The sequence below is a fragment of the Syngnathus scovelli genome, unplaced genomic scaffold, assembly GCF_024217435.2.
Source record: "Syngnathus scovelli strain Florida unplaced genomic scaffold, RoL_Ssco_1.2 HiC_scaffold_347, whole genome shotgun sequence".
Taxonomy (NCBI): domain Eukaryota; kingdom Metazoa; phylum Chordata; class Actinopteri; order Syngnathiformes; family Syngnathidae; genus Syngnathus; species Syngnathus scovelli.
The window spans coordinates 10,001-25,000 of NW_026061441.1; positions in this window are offsets into that span (position 1 = coordinate 10,001).

The window sequence follows — 15,000 nt, forward strand, 5'->3', positions numbered from 1 at the left end:
GCAACGTCCCCCTCCTGCGGTGACAAAAAAAATCCACCCCTGGTACCTAAAAATTTCTCCAGCGGCGGGCCCCTGGCCTAAACTTTCTCCGGCCCGCGCAACACGCACTTTCCGTCGGACACGGACGGAGGCAACGTCCCCCTCCTGCGGTGACAAAAAAAATCCACCCCTGGTACCTAAAAATTTCTCCAGCGGCGGGCCCCTGGCCTAAATTTTCTCCGGCCCGCGCAACACGCACTTTGCGCCGGACGCCGGTCCCAAACCACCACCGCCGACCGCCACAAGGCGACAGCCACCATCCCCAAGCGCCATCCCCGACCGCCACAAGGCGACCGCCACAAGGCGACCGCCACAAGGCGACAGCCACCATCCCCAAGCGCCATCCCCGACCGCCACAAGGCGACCGCCACCAGCCGACCGCCACAAGGCGACAGCCACCATCCCCAAGCGCCATCCCCAAGCGCCACCCCCGACCGCCACCAGCCGACCGCCACCAGCCGACCGCCACCAGCCGACCGCCACCAGCCGACAGCCACCATCCCCAAGCGCCACCCCCGACCGCCGCCCCCCGACCGCCACAAGGCGACCGCCACCAGCCGACCGCCACAAGGCGACAGCCACCATCCCCAAGCGCCACCCCCGACCGCCACCCCCCGACCGCCACCAGCCGACCGCCACCAGCCGACCGCCACCAGCCGACCGCCACAAGGCGACAGCCACCATCCCCAAGCGCCATCCCCGACCGCCACCCCCCGACCGCCACAAGGCGACAGCCACCATCCCCAAGCGCCATCCCCGACCGCCACCCCCCGACCGCCACCAGCCGACCGCCACCAGCCGACCGCCACAAGGCGACAGCCACCATCCCCAAGCGCCATCCCCGACCGCCACAAGGCGACCGCCACAAGGCGACCGCCACCAGCCGACCGCCACAAGGCGACAGCCACCATCCCCAAGCGCCATCCCCGACCGCCACAAGGCGACCGCCACAAGGCGACCGCCACCAGCCGACCGCCACAAGGCGACAGCCACCATCCCCAAGCGCCATCCCCGACCGCCACCCCCCGACCGCCACCAGCCGACCGCCACCAGCCGACAGCCACCATCCCCAAGCGCCATCCCCAAGCGCCACCCCCGACCGCCACCAGCCGACCGCCACCAGCCGACCGCCACCAGCCGACCGCCACCAGCCGACAGCCACCATCCCCAAGCGCCATCCCCAAGCGCCACCCCCGACCGCCACCAGCCGACAGCCACCAGCCGACCGCCACCAGCCGACCGCCACCGGCCGTTCGCGGTGTGCGCCGCCGTTCCCCAAGCACCCTCCGGGACGAAGCCGGAGCCAGAGAATAGCAGCGGTGGTGCGTAAAAGCTGCGGCCGGGCCTCGCGGAAGGTCCCCGGGCGGCGAGCTGCGGAGCCCCGGCCTCCAGCTTCCACCAGGTAATAGGACCGGGCGCGCGTAAAAGCTGCGGCCGGGCCTCGCGGAAGGTCCTCGGGCATCCAGCGAGATCACACGGCCCCCACCGGAGGCGGCTAGCGCCTCCGTAGAGTAGTACCGGCCCGTGGAAGCGGCCGCCCGTCAGCCTGCGTTGCCGCTGGTCGAAAAATGCACTAAGTGCCAAACCCCATTCATTTACAACGGCGTGTCCGCCAGAGGGCGCACTTCCCCCGGCGGACCAGCCGGCGGGGCTCGTTAGAGAGTGTATCCGCCTGGCAGTGCCTCCTGGACGGCCTGTATTCCGGACCGCGACCGCTAACTTACGGGAGCCTAAACGGCCCGCGGACCAGCCGGCGGGTCCTCCGTGAAAGCCTATCCGCCTGGCGGTGCCTCCTGGCCGGCCTGGATTCCGGACCGCGACCGCTCACTCGCGGGACCCTAAACGGCCCGCGGACCAGCCGGCGGGTCCTCCGTGAAAGCCTATCCGCCTGGCGGTGCCTCCTGGCCGGCCTGGATTCCGGACCGCCACCGCTCACTCGCGGGACCCTAAACGGCCCGCGGACCAGCCGGCGGCTCCTCCGTGAAAGCCTATCCGCCTGGCGGTGCCTCCTGGCCGGCCTGGATTCCGGACCGCCACCGCTCACTCGCGGGACCCTAATCGGCCCGCGGACCAGCCGGCGGATCCTCCGTGAAAGCCTATCCGCCTTCGCCGGTTCCCCGGCCGGCCACGGGTGGCGAGAATCCGGCCTCCTCGCCCGGAGCGCGCTTCGACTTGGGCGAAAAATGCACCAAGTGCCAAACCCCATTCATTTACAACGGCGTGTCCGCCAGAGGGCGCACTTCCTCCGGCCGGCGGGGCTCGTTAGAGAGCGCGTCCGCCTTGGCCGGTTCCCCGGCCGGCCACGGGTGGCGAGAATCCGGCCTCCTCGCCCGGAGCGCGCTTCGACTTGGGCGAAAAATGCACTAAGTGCCAAACCCCATTCATTTACAACGGCGTGTCCGCCAGAGGGCGCACTTCCTCCGGCCGGCGGGGCTCGTTAGAGAGCGCGTCCGCTTTCGCCGGTTCCCCGGTCGGCCGCGAACGGCGAAAAGCCGGCCTCTTCCCCCGGAGCCCGGTGGGCGAATTTTTTTTTTTTTTTTTTTTTCAAAGTGCCAACGGCTCTCGCGCCGCGCTGCGTCCGCCTTCGCCGGTTCCCCGGTCGGCCCGAACGAGCGAAAATTCGGCCTCTTGCCCCGGAGCCCGGTCGGCGAATTATTTATTTATTTATTTATTTATTTTTCCAAAGTGCCAACGGCTCTCGCGCCGCGATGCGTCCGCCTTCGCCGGTTCCCCGGTCGGCCACGAACGGCCAAAAATCGGCCTCTCCCCCCGGAGCCCGGTCGGCGAATTATTATTTATTTATTTATTTATTTATTTATTTTTCCAAAGTGCCAACGGCTCTCGCGCCGCGATGCGTCCGCCTTCGCCGGTTCCCCGGTCGGCCACGAAGTATTGCGCATGATTATACGCGATGTTAATATTTATTTAATTATTAAATAAATACATACATGTGTTTATTAATGATATACGCGATGTTAATATTTATTTAATTATTACCTATATTATGAATAAACTAACGGTGATTTTACACGATTTGACTACATACGTGACCGTGATATAGTGCCGAGGGCTCCCGCGCCGTCACGCGTCCGCCTTGGCACGGGTCGCCCGCGGCAGCGAGCGTTCGGCTCGCGGGGGTCCGCGGGGTGTTATTAGGGAGTGCGGCAGCCGTGCCGAGGCTCCGGCCGGCCGCCGGAAGTCCCGCGGGGGAGCGTCGGAGCTCCGCGAGGCCGGCCGGGGAGCCTCTTAGTCATCGCCCGCGCTCGCGGTGGTCCCGGTCGCTTAAAGTGCCACGGGAGGCGTAGCGATGCGAGTGAGTGTGCGCAAAGTGCGAGAGGCGGTGCATTTACGCGCCGTGTCCGCGAGAGGGAGGCAATTCCCCGTTGCGACCTCCGGGAGATCAGCGGGCCGCCGAAAAGGCTCGGCCGGGGTGCCTGGAGCCTCCTCGGGCGTCGAGTTAGGAGGGGGGCGCGCGGAGAACCGGCTGGATGTCCCCTGGAAGCTCAGCGGGCCGTGGGAAAGGCTTGGCCGGGGTGCCGGAAGCCTCGGCCGGCTTAAAAGTGAGGAGGAAAGCGCGCGGAGAACCGGCCGGAGGTCCCCTGGAAGCTCAGCGGGCCGTGGAGAAAGCTTAGCCGGGGTGCCTGGAGCCTCGGCCGGCTTAAAATGTGAGGAGGAAAGCGCGCGGAGAACCGGCCGGAGGTCCCCTGGAAGCTCAGCGGGACGTGGGAAACGCTTGGCCGGGGTGCCGGAAGCCTCGGCCGGCTTAAAAGTGAGGAGGAAAGCGCGCGGAGAACCGGCCGGAGGTCCCCTGGAAGCTCAGCGGGCCGTGGGAAACGCTTGGCCGGGGTGCCGGGAGCCTCGGCCGGCTTAAAACGTGAGGAGGAAAGCACCGGGAGAACCGGCTGGAGGTCTTCTGGAAGCTCAGCAGGCCGCCGAAAACGCGTAGCCGAGGTGCCGGGAGCCTCCTCGGGCGTCAAAAGTGAGGAGCGACGCACCCCCGAGAACCGCCCGGGTCCTCCAGCCACCGTTGAAAAAGACGTCGAGTCAGGCTACCTTAAGAGAGTCACAGTTACTCCCGCCGTTTACCCGCGCGGAGCGTCATCGCCTCCGCGAACCGTCAAAAATAAATAAATTCATAAATAAATAAATGTCAAGTGAGCCTACCTTAAGAGAGTCACAGTTACTCCCGCCGTTTACCCGCGCGGAGCGTCATCGCCTCCGCGAACCGTCAAAAATAAATAAATACATAAATAAATAGATGTCAAGTGAGCCTACCTTAAGAGAGTCACAGTTACTCCCGCCGTTTACCCGCGCGGAGCGTCATCGCCTCCGCGAACCGTCAAAAATAAATAAATACATAAATAAATAGATGTCAAGTGAGCCTACCTTAAGAGAGTCACAGTTACTCCCGCCGTTTACCCGCGCGGAGCGTCATCGCCTCCGCGAACCGTCAAAAATAAATAAATACATAAATAAATAGATGTCAAGTGAGCCTACCTTAAGAGAGTCACAGTTACTCCCGCCGTTTACCCGCGCGGAGCGTCATCGCCTCCGCGAACCGTCAAAAATAAATAAATACATAAATAAATAGATGTCAAGTGAGCCTACCTTAAGAGAGTCACAGTTACTCCCGCCGTTTACCCGCGCGGAGCGTCATCGCCTCCGCGAACCGTCAAAAATAAATAAATACATAAATAAATAGATGTCAAGTGAGCCTACCTTAAGAGAGTCACAGTTACTCCCGCCGTTTACCCGCGCGGAGCGTCATCGCCTCCGCGAACCGTCAAAAATAAATAAATACATAAATAAATAGATGTCAAGTGAGCCTACCTTAAGAGAGTCACAGTTACTCCCGCCGTTTACCCGCGCGGAGCGTCATCGCCTCCGCGAACCGTCAAAAATAAATAAATACATAAATAAATAGATGTCAAGTGAGCCTACCTTAAGAGAGTCACAGTTACTCCCGCCGTTTACCCGCGCGGAGCGTCATCGCCTCCGCGAACCGTCAAAAATAAATAAATACATAAATAAATAGATGTCAAGTGAGCCTACCTTAAGAGAGTCACAGTTACTCCCGCCGTTTACCCGCGCGGAGCGTCATCGCCTCCGCGAACCGTCAAAAATAAATAAATACATAAATAAATAGATGTCAAGTGAGCCTACCTTAAGAGAGTCACAGTTACTCCCGCCGTTTACCCGCGCGGAGCGTCATCGCCTCCGCGAACCGTCAAAAATAAATAAATACATAAATAAATAGATGTCAAGTGAGCCTACCTTAAGAGAGTCACAGTTACTCCCGCCGTTTACCCGCGCGGAGCGTCATCGCCTCCGCGAACCGTCAAAAATAAATAAATACATGAATAAATAGTCAAGTGAGCCTACCTTAAGAGAGTCGTAGTTACTCCCGCCGTTCGGCCGCTTAAAGTGCCACGGGAGGCGTAGCAATGCGAGTGAGTGTGCGCCAAGTGCGAGAGGCGGTGTATTTACTCGCCGTGTCCGCGAGAGGGAGGTAACTCCCCGTTGCGACCTCCGGGAGAGCAACGGGCCGCCGAAAACGCTCAGCCGAGGTGCTGGAAGCCTCGGCCGGCTCTCAAAGCGAGGCGCGAGGCACCGGGAGAACCGGCTGGAGGTACCCTGGAAGCTCAGCGGGCCGTGGGAAACGCTCAGCCGAGGTGCTGGAAGCCTCGGCCGGCTCACAAAGCGAGGCGCGAGGCACCGGGAGAACCGGCTGGAGGTCCCCTGGAAGCTCAGCGGGCCGTGGGAAACGCTCAGCCGAGGTGCTGGAAGCCTCGGCCGGCTCACAAAGCGAGGCGCGAGGCACCGGGAGAACCGGCCGGAGGTCCCCTGGAAGCTCAGCGGGCCGTGGAGAAAGCTTAGCCGGGGTGCCGGAAGCCTCGGCCGGCTTAAAATGTGAGGAGGAAACCGGCTGGACGTCTTCTGGAAGATCAGCGGGCCGTGGAAAATGCTAAGCCGAGGTGCTGGTTGTCGAATAAGGCTCCGCCATCTCGTAGAAGGTGCTAATAAAGTTCATATCCGCTCGGCTGGAGGTAATTGGCCCGCGGACCGGCCGGCGGGACCTCCGTGACAGCCTACCCGCCTGGCGGTGCCTCCTGGCCGGCGTGCATTCCGGGCCGCGACCGCTAACTTACGGGACCATAAATGGCCCGCGGACCAGCTGGCGGGACCTCCGTGACCGCCTATCCGCCTGGCGGTGCCTCCTGGCCGGCCTGGATTCCGGACCGCGACCGCTCACTCGCGGGACCCTAAATGGCCCGCGGACCAGCCGGCGGGACCTCCGTGACAGCCTATCCGCCTCCCGGTGGCTGCTGGCCGGCGCGGATTCCGGGCCGCGACCGCTAACTTACGGGACCCCAATTGGCCCGCGGACCAGCCGGCGGGACCCCCGTGACCGCCTATCCGCCTTGGCCGGTTCCCCGGCCGGCCACGGATGGCGAGAATCCGGCCTCCTCGCCCGGAGCGCTCGTCGGCTTCGGCGAAAAATGCACTAAGTGCCAAACCCCATTCATTTACAATGGCGTGTCCGCCAGAGGGCGCAGTTCCCCCCGCGGACCGGCCGGCGGGACCTCCGTGACAGCCTATCCGCCTGGCGGTGGCTGCGGGCCGGCGCGGATTCCGGGCCGCGACCGCTAACTTACGGGACCCCGATTGGCCCGCGGACCAGCCGGCGGGACCTCCGTGACCGCCTATCCGCCTGCGCTGGTTCCCCGGCCGGCGCGAATTCCGGGCCGCGACCGCTAACTTACGGGACCCCGATTGGCCCGCGGACCAGCCGGCGGGACCTCCGTGACCGCCTATCCGCCTGCGCTGGTTCCCCGGCCGGCGCGAATTCCGGGCCGCGACCGCTAACTTACGGGACCCCGATTGGCCCGCGGACCAGCCGGCGGGACCTCCGTGACCGCCTATCCGCCTGCGCTGGTTCCCCGGCCGGCGCGAATTCCGGGCCGCGACCGCTAACTTACGGGACCCCGATTGGCCCGCGGACCAGCCGGCGGGACCTCCGTGACCGCCTATCCGCCTGCGCTGGTTCCCCGGCCGGCGCGAATTCCGGGCCGCGACCGCTAACTTACGGGACCCCGATTGGCCCGCGGACCAGCCGGCGGGACCTCCGTGACCGCCTATCCGCCTGCGCTGGTTCCCCGGCCGGCGCGAATTCCGGGCCGCGACCGCTAACTTACGGGACCCCGATTGGCCCGCGGACCAGCCGGCGGGACCTCCGTGACCGCCTATCCGCCTGCGCTGGTTCCCCGGCCGGCGCGAATTCCGGGCCGCGACCGCTAACTTACGGGACCCCAATTGGCCCGCGGACCAGCCGGCGGGACCTCCGTGACCGCCTATCCGCCTCCGCTGGTTCCCCGCTCGGCGTGGATTCCGGACCGCGACCGCTAAATTACGGGACCCAAATTGGCCCGCGGACCAGCCGGCGGGACCTCCGTGACCGCCTATCCGCCTTCGCTGGTTCCCCGGTCGGCCACAGATGACGAATATTCGGCCTCTCGCTCTGGAAGTCCTGCCGACTTAGCCGAAAATTTTCTAAGTGCCATCGGCTCTCGCTCGGAAAAGTGTCCGCCTCGTCTGGTTCCCCAGCTCGGCCTCAGAATTCGAAAATTCGGCCTCTCTGAGGTACCAGGGGTAGGCTTTATGTACTTGGTCCCCCCAGTTAGTGTACTCATCACTTTACCCCCCTTTCGCAAAATATAGTCGGCACGTATGTGCAGAACTGTTTATTTTCATTTTAAAAATTTTCTAAGTGCCAGCGGAAGCTGTCACACGAACTGTCCGAGCTACCACGGTGCCCATCCCGGGCAGTGACGGCAAAAGGCCGATGTGTGTTTGATGGAAGTCTGAATAATTTCTAAGTGCCAACGGCTCAACCGCCGTAAAGTGTCCGCCTCGGCTGGTTCTCCCGGTCGGCCCGAACGAGCGAAAATTCGGCCTCTTCCCCTGGAGGTCCGGAACATTTTGGCGAATATTTTCAAAGTGCCAACGGCTGTTCCGCCGTAACGTGTCCGACCCGGCTGGTTCCTCCGGTCGGCCCGAACGAGCGAAAATTCGGCCTCTTCCCCTGGAGGTCCGGACGACTTTGGCGAATATTTTCTAAGTGCGAACGGCTGTTGCGCCGTAACGTGTCCGACCCGGCTGGTTCCTCCGGTCGGCCTGAACGAGCGAAAATTCGGCCTCTTCCCCTGGAGGTCCGGACGACTTTGGCGAATATTTTCAAAGTGCCAACGGCTGTTGGGCCGTAAAGTGTCCGACCCGGCTGGTTCCTCCGGTCGGCCCGAACGAGCGAAAATTCGGCCTCTTCCCCTGGAGGTCCGGAACATTTTGGCGAATATTTTCAAAGTGCCAACGGCTGTTGCGCCGTAACGTGTCCGACCCGGCCGGTTCCTCCGGTCGGCCCGAACGAGCGAAAATTCGGCCTCTTCCCCTGGAGGTCCGGAACATTTTGGCGAATATTTTCAAAGTGCCAACGGCCGTTCCGCCGTAAAGTGTCCGACCCGGCTGGTTCCTCCGGTCGGCCCGAACGAGCGAAAATTCGGCCTCTTCCCCTGGAGGTCCGGACGACTTTGGCGAATATTTTCAAAGTGCCAACGGCTGTTGGGCCGTAAAGTGTCCGACCCGGCTGGTTCCTCCGGTCGGCCCGAACGAGCGAAAATTCGGCCTCTTAACCCTGGAGGTCCGTTCAAGTTTAACGAATAATTTCTAAGTGCTAACGGCTGTTGCGCCGTAACGTGTCCGACCCGGCCGGTTCCTCCGGTCGGCCCGAACGAGCGAAAATACGGCCTCTTCCCCTGGAGGTCCGGAACATTTTGGCGAATATTTTCAAAGTGCCAACGGCTGTTGCGCCGTAACGTGTCCGACCCGGCTGGTTCCTCCGGTCGGCCCGAACGAGCGAAAATTCGGCCTCTTCCCCTGGAGGTCCGGAACATTTTGGCGAATATTTTCTAAGTGCCATCGGCTCTTCCGCCGTAAGGTGTCCGACTCGGCCGGTTCCTCCGGTCGGCCCGAACGAGCGAAAATTCGGCCTCTTCCCCTGGAGGTCCTGTCAAGTTTAACGAATATTTTCTAAGTGCCATCGGCTCTTCCGCCGTAAGGTGTCCGACTCGGCCGGTTCCTCCGGTCGGCCTGAACAAGTGAAAATTCGGCCTCTTCCCCTGGAGGTCCGGAACATTTTGGCGAATATTTTCTAAGTGCCATCGGCTCTTCCGCCGTAAGGTGTCCGACTCGGCCGGTTCCTCCGGTCGGCCTGAACGAGCGAAAATTCGGCCTCTTCCCCTGGAGGTCCTGTCAAGTTTAACGAATATTTTCTAAGTGCCATCGGCTCTTCCGCCGTAAAGCGTCCGACTCGGCTGGTTCCCGATGTCGGCCAGAACAAGTGGAAATTCGGCCTCTTCCCCTGGAGGTCAGTTGAAGTTTAACGAATATTTTCAAAGTGCCAACGGCTGCTCCGCCGTAAAGCGTCCGACTCGGCTGGTTCCCGATGTCGGCCAGAACAAGTGAAAATTCGGCCTCTTCCCCTGGAGGTCCGTTCAAGATTAACGAATATTTTCTAAGTGCCAACGGCTGCTCCGCCGTAAAGCGTCCGACTCGGCTGGTTCCCGATGTCGGCCAGAATAAGTGGAAATTCGGCCTCTTCCCCTGGAGGTCCGTTCAAGATTAACGAATATTTTCTAAGTGCCAACGGCTCTTGCGCCGAAAAGCGTCCGACTCGGCTGGTTCCCGATGTCGGCCAGAACAAGTGAAAAATCGGCCTCTTCCCCTGGAGGTCAGTTGAAGTTTAACGAATATTTTCTAAGTGCCATCGGCTCTTCCGCCGTAAGGTGTCCGACTCGGCTGGTTCCCGATGTCGGCCAGAAAAAGTGACAATTCGGCCTCTTCCCCTGGAGGTCCTTTGAAGTTTAGCGAATATTTTCTAAGTGCCAACGGCTCTTGCGCCGAAAAGCGTCCGCCTCGGCTGGTTCCCGCGGTCGGACACAAAATGTGTCAATTCGGCCTCTCTGAGGTACCAGGGGTAGGCTTTATGTACTTGGTCCCCCCACTTAGTGTACTCATCACTTTACCCCCCTTTCGCAAAATATAGTCGGCACGTATGTGCAGAACTGTTTATTTTCATTTTAAAAATTGTCTAAGTGCCAGCGGAAGCTGTCAAACGAACTGTCCGAGCTACCACGGTGCCCATCCCGGGCAGTGACGGCAAAAGGCCGATGTGTGTTTATGGAAGTCTGAATAATTTCTAAGTGCCAACGGCTCAACCGCCGTAAAGTGTCCGCCTCGGCCGGTTCCCCCGGTCGGCCAGAACGAGTGAAAATTCGGCCTCTTTCCCTGGAGGTCCGGAACATTTTGGCGAATATTTCCTAAGTGCCAACGGCTGCTCCGCCGTAAAGTGTCCGCCTCGGCTGGTTCCCCCGGTCGGCCAGAACAAGTGAAAATTCGGCCTCTTCCCCTGGAGGTCCGGAACATTTTGGCGAATATTTCCTAAGTGCCAACGGCTGCTCCGCCGTAAAGTGTCCGCCTCGGCCGGTTCACCCGGTCGGCCAGAACAAGTGAAAATTTGGCCTCTTCCCCTGGAGGTCCGGAACATTTTGGCGAATATTTCCTAAGTGCCAACGGCTGCTCCGCCGTAAAGTGTCCGACTCGGCTGGTTCCCCCGGTCGGCCAGAACAAGTGAAAAATCGGCCTCTTCCCCTGGAAGTCCGGCCGACTTAAGGCGAATATTTCCTAAGTGCCAACGGCTGTTCCGCCGTAAAGAGTCCGACTCGGCTGGTTCCCGATATCGGCCAGAACAAGTGAAAATTCGGCCTCTTCCCCTGGAAGTCCGGCCGAGTTAAGGCAAATATTTCCTAAGTGCCAACGGCTGCTCCGCCGTAAAGCGTCCGACTCGGCTGGTTCCCGATGTCGGCCAGAACAAGTGGACATTCGGCCTCTTCCCCTGGAAGTCCGGCCAAGTTTGGCGAATATTTCCTAAGTGCCAACGGCTGCTCCGCCGTAAAGTGTCCGACTCGGCTGGTTCCCGATGTCGGCCAGAACAAGTGAATATTCGGCCTCTTCCCCTGGAGGTCCGGAACATTTTGGCAAATATTTCCTAAGTGCCAACGGCTGCTCCGCCGTAAAGAGTCCGACTCGGCTGGTTCCCGATGTCGGCCAGAACAAGTGAAAATTCGGCCTCTTCCCCTGGAAGTCCGGCCGAGTTCGGCGAATATTTCCTAAGTGCCAACGGCTGTTCCGCCGTAAAGAGTCCGACTCGGCTGGTTCCCGATGTCGGCCAGAACAAGTGAAAATTCGGCCTCTTCCCCTGGAGGTCCGTTCAAGATTAACGAATATTTTCTAAGTGCCAACGGCTCTTGCGCCGAAAAGCGTCCGACTCGGCTGGTTCCCGATGTCGGCCAGAACAAGTGAAAATTCGGCCTCTTCCCCTGGAGGTCCGTTCAAGATTAACGAATATTTTCTAAGTGCCAACGGCTGCTCCGCCGTAAAGCGTCCGCTTCGGCTGGTTCCCGATGTCGGCCAGAACAAGTGAAAATTCGGCCTCTTCCCCTGGAGGTCCGTTCAAGATTAACGAATATTTTCTAAGTGCCAACGGCTCTTGCGCCGAAAAGCGTCCGCCTCGGCTGGTTCCCGATGTCGGCCAGAACAAGTGAAAATTCGGCCTCTTCCCCTGGAGGTCCGTTCACGATTAACGAATATTTTCTAAGTGCCAACGGCTCTTGCGCCGAAAAGCGTCCGCCTCGGCTGGTTCCCGATGTCGGCCAGAACAAGTGAAAATTCGGCCTCTTCCCCTGGAGGTCCGTTCAAGATTAACGAATATTTTCTAAGTGCCAACGGCTCTTGCGCCGAAAAGCGTCCGCCTCGGCTGGTTCCCGCGGTCGGACACAAAATGTGTCAATTCGGCCTCTCTGAGGTACCAGGGGTGGGCTTTATGTACTTGGTCCCCCCACTTAGTGTACTCATCACTTTACCCCCATTTCGCAAAATATAGTCGGCACGTATGTGCAGAACTGTTTATTTTCATTTTAAAAATTGTCTAAGTGCCAGCGGAAGCTGTCACGCGAACTGTCCGAGCTACCACGGTGCCCATCCCGGGCAGTGACGGCAAAAGGCCGATGTGTGTTTGATGGAAGTCTGAATAATTTCTAAGTGCCAACGGCTCAACCGCCGTAAAGTGTCCGCCTCGGCTGGTTCTCCCGGTCGGCCCGAACGAGCGAAAATTCGGCCTCTTCCCCTGGAGGTCCGGAACATTTTGGCGAATATTTCCTAAGTGCCAACGGCTGCTCCGCCGTAAAGTGTCCGCCTCGGCTGGTTCCCCCGGTCGGCCAGAACAAGTGAAAATTCGGCCTCTTCCCCTGGAGGTCCGGAACATTTTGGCGAATATTTCCTAAGTGCCAACGGCTGCTCCGCCGTAAAGTGTCCGCCTCGGCCGGTTCACCCGGTCGGCCAGAACAAGTGAAAATTTGGCCTCTTCCCCTGGAGGTCCGGAACATTTTGGCGAATATTTCCTAAGTGCCAACGGCTGCTCCGCCGTAAAGTGTCCGCCTCGGCCGGTTCACCCGGTCGGCCAGAACAAGTGAAAATTTGGCCTCTTCCCCTGGAGGTCCGGAACATTTTGGCGAATATTTCCTAAGTGCCAACGGCTGCTCCGCCGTAAAGTGTCCGACTCGGCTGGTTCCCCCGGTCGGCCAGAACAAGTGAAAAATCGGCCTCTTCCCCTGGAAGTCCGGCCGAGTTAAGGCAAATATTTCCTAAGTGCCAACGGCTGCTCAGCCTTAAAGTGTCCGACTCGGCTGGTTCCCGATGTCGGCCAGAACAAGTGAAAATCCGGCCTCTTCCCCTGGAAGTCCGGCCGAGTTAAGGCAAATATTTCCTAAGTGCCAACGGCTGCTCAGCCTTTAAGTGTCCGACTCGGCTGGTTCCCGATGTTGGCCAGAACAAGTGAAAATCCGGCCTCTTCCCCTGGAAGTCCGGCCGAGTTAAGGCAAATATTTCCTAAGTGCCAAGGGCTGCTCAGCCTTAAAGGGCCCGACTCGTCTGGTTCCCGATGTCGGCCAGAACAAGTGACAATTCGGCCTCTTCCCCTGGAGGTCTTTTCAAGTTTAACGAATATTTTCTAAGTGCCGACGGCTGCTCCGCCTTAAAGCGTCCGACTCGGCTGGTTCCCGATGTCGGCCAGAACAAGTGACAATTCGGCCTCTTCCCCTGGAGGTCCTTTCAAGTTTAACGAATATTTTCTAAGTGCCAACGGCTGCTCCGCCTTAAAGCGTCCGACTCGGCTGGTTCCCGATGTCGGCCAGAACAGGTGAAAATTCGGCCTCTTCCCCTGGAGGTCCGTTCAAGTTTGGCGAATATTTTCTAAGTGCCAACGGCTGCTCCGCCTTAAAGTGTCCGACTCGGCTGGTTCCCGATGTCGGGCAGAACAAGTGACAATTCGGCCTCTTCCCCTGGAAGTCCGGCCGAGTTTGGCGAATATTTTCTAAGTGCCAACGGCTGCTCCGCCGTAAAGAGTCCGACTCGGCTGGTTCCCGATGTCGGCCAGAACAAGTGACAATTCGGCCTCTTCCCCTGGAGGTCCTTTGAAGTTTAGCGAATATTTTCTAAGTTCCAACGGCTCTTGCGCCGAAAAGCGTCCGACTCGGCTGGTTCCCGATGTCGGCCAGAACAGGTGAAAATTCGGCCTCTTCCCCTGGAGGTCCGTTCAAGTTTGGCGAATATTTTCTAAGTGCCAACGGCTGCTCCGCCTTAAAGTGTCCGACTCGGCTGGTTCCCGATGTCGGGCAGAACAAGTGACAATTCGGCCTCTTCCCCTGGAAGTCCGGCCGAGTTTGGCGAATATTTTCTAAGTGCCAACGGCTGCTCCGCCGTAAAGAGTCCGACTCGGCTGGTTCCCGATGTCGGCCAGAAAAAGTGACAATTCGGCCTCTTCCCCTGGAGGTCCTTTGAAGTTTAGCGAATATTTTCTAAGTGCCAACGGCTCTTGCGCCGAAAAGCGTCCGCCTCGGCTGGTTCCCGCGGTCGGCCGTAATAGGCGAAAATTCGGCCTCTTCCCCTGGAGCGACCTCCAAATTTGGGCGAAATTTTTCTAAGTGCCTAAAGGTACCAGGGGTTTGGGTACCAGGGGTGCAGTACGAACTGGTCTTTTGTCAACCCATGTACTTTTTCTAGAGTACATGGGTTGGTCCCCCCACTTAGTGTACTCATCACTTTACCCCCCTTTCGCAAAATATAGTCAGAACGAGCATGGGGGACGCAATTGTTTTCCATGCAAATCAATTGGGCCTGGTCCGAGCGCTGGTAACGGCCGCCAGCAAGCGTCCCCTGCTCGGATAGCAGAACTGAAGAAGGCACGGCACTTCCAGAGAGAGAGAGAAAATTTTCTAAGTGCCACATTTCTCAAAAATTTTCAAAGTGCCACATTTCTCAAAAATTTTCAAAGTGCCACATTTCTCAAAAATTTTCAAAGTGCCACATCTCTCAAAAATGTTCAAAGTGCCACATCTCTGAAAAACTTTCTAAGTGCCACATCTCTGAAAAACTTTCTAAGTGCCACATCTCTGAAAAACTTTCTAAGTGCCACATCTCTGAAAAATTTTCTAAGTGCCACAGCACGGCTGTGAAATATTCAAAGTCCTACAGGCATTGGCAGAATCCGCGGACGGCCGTCTGCTCCCGGCGGCCGCCGCGAAGCTACTACCCCCTCCCGGGGACGGCTGTCTGCTCCCGGCAGCCGTCCTTACCCCCCTCCCCCGTTTGCACCGCCTGAAGTTAGACCCGCCTTGGTAGGGCCCCCACCGGCCCCGGCTCGCCGGCGTTGGGTGGACGGTTCCTGCCCACTTGCGGGTCCCGGTCGCTTGGCAACCGACCGGGGAGGACCAGCCGCCTCCTTAAACACAGGCTGGAAGGGAAATCCGATCAAGCTACGGAGGACCGGCCGCCTCCTTAAACACAGGCCGG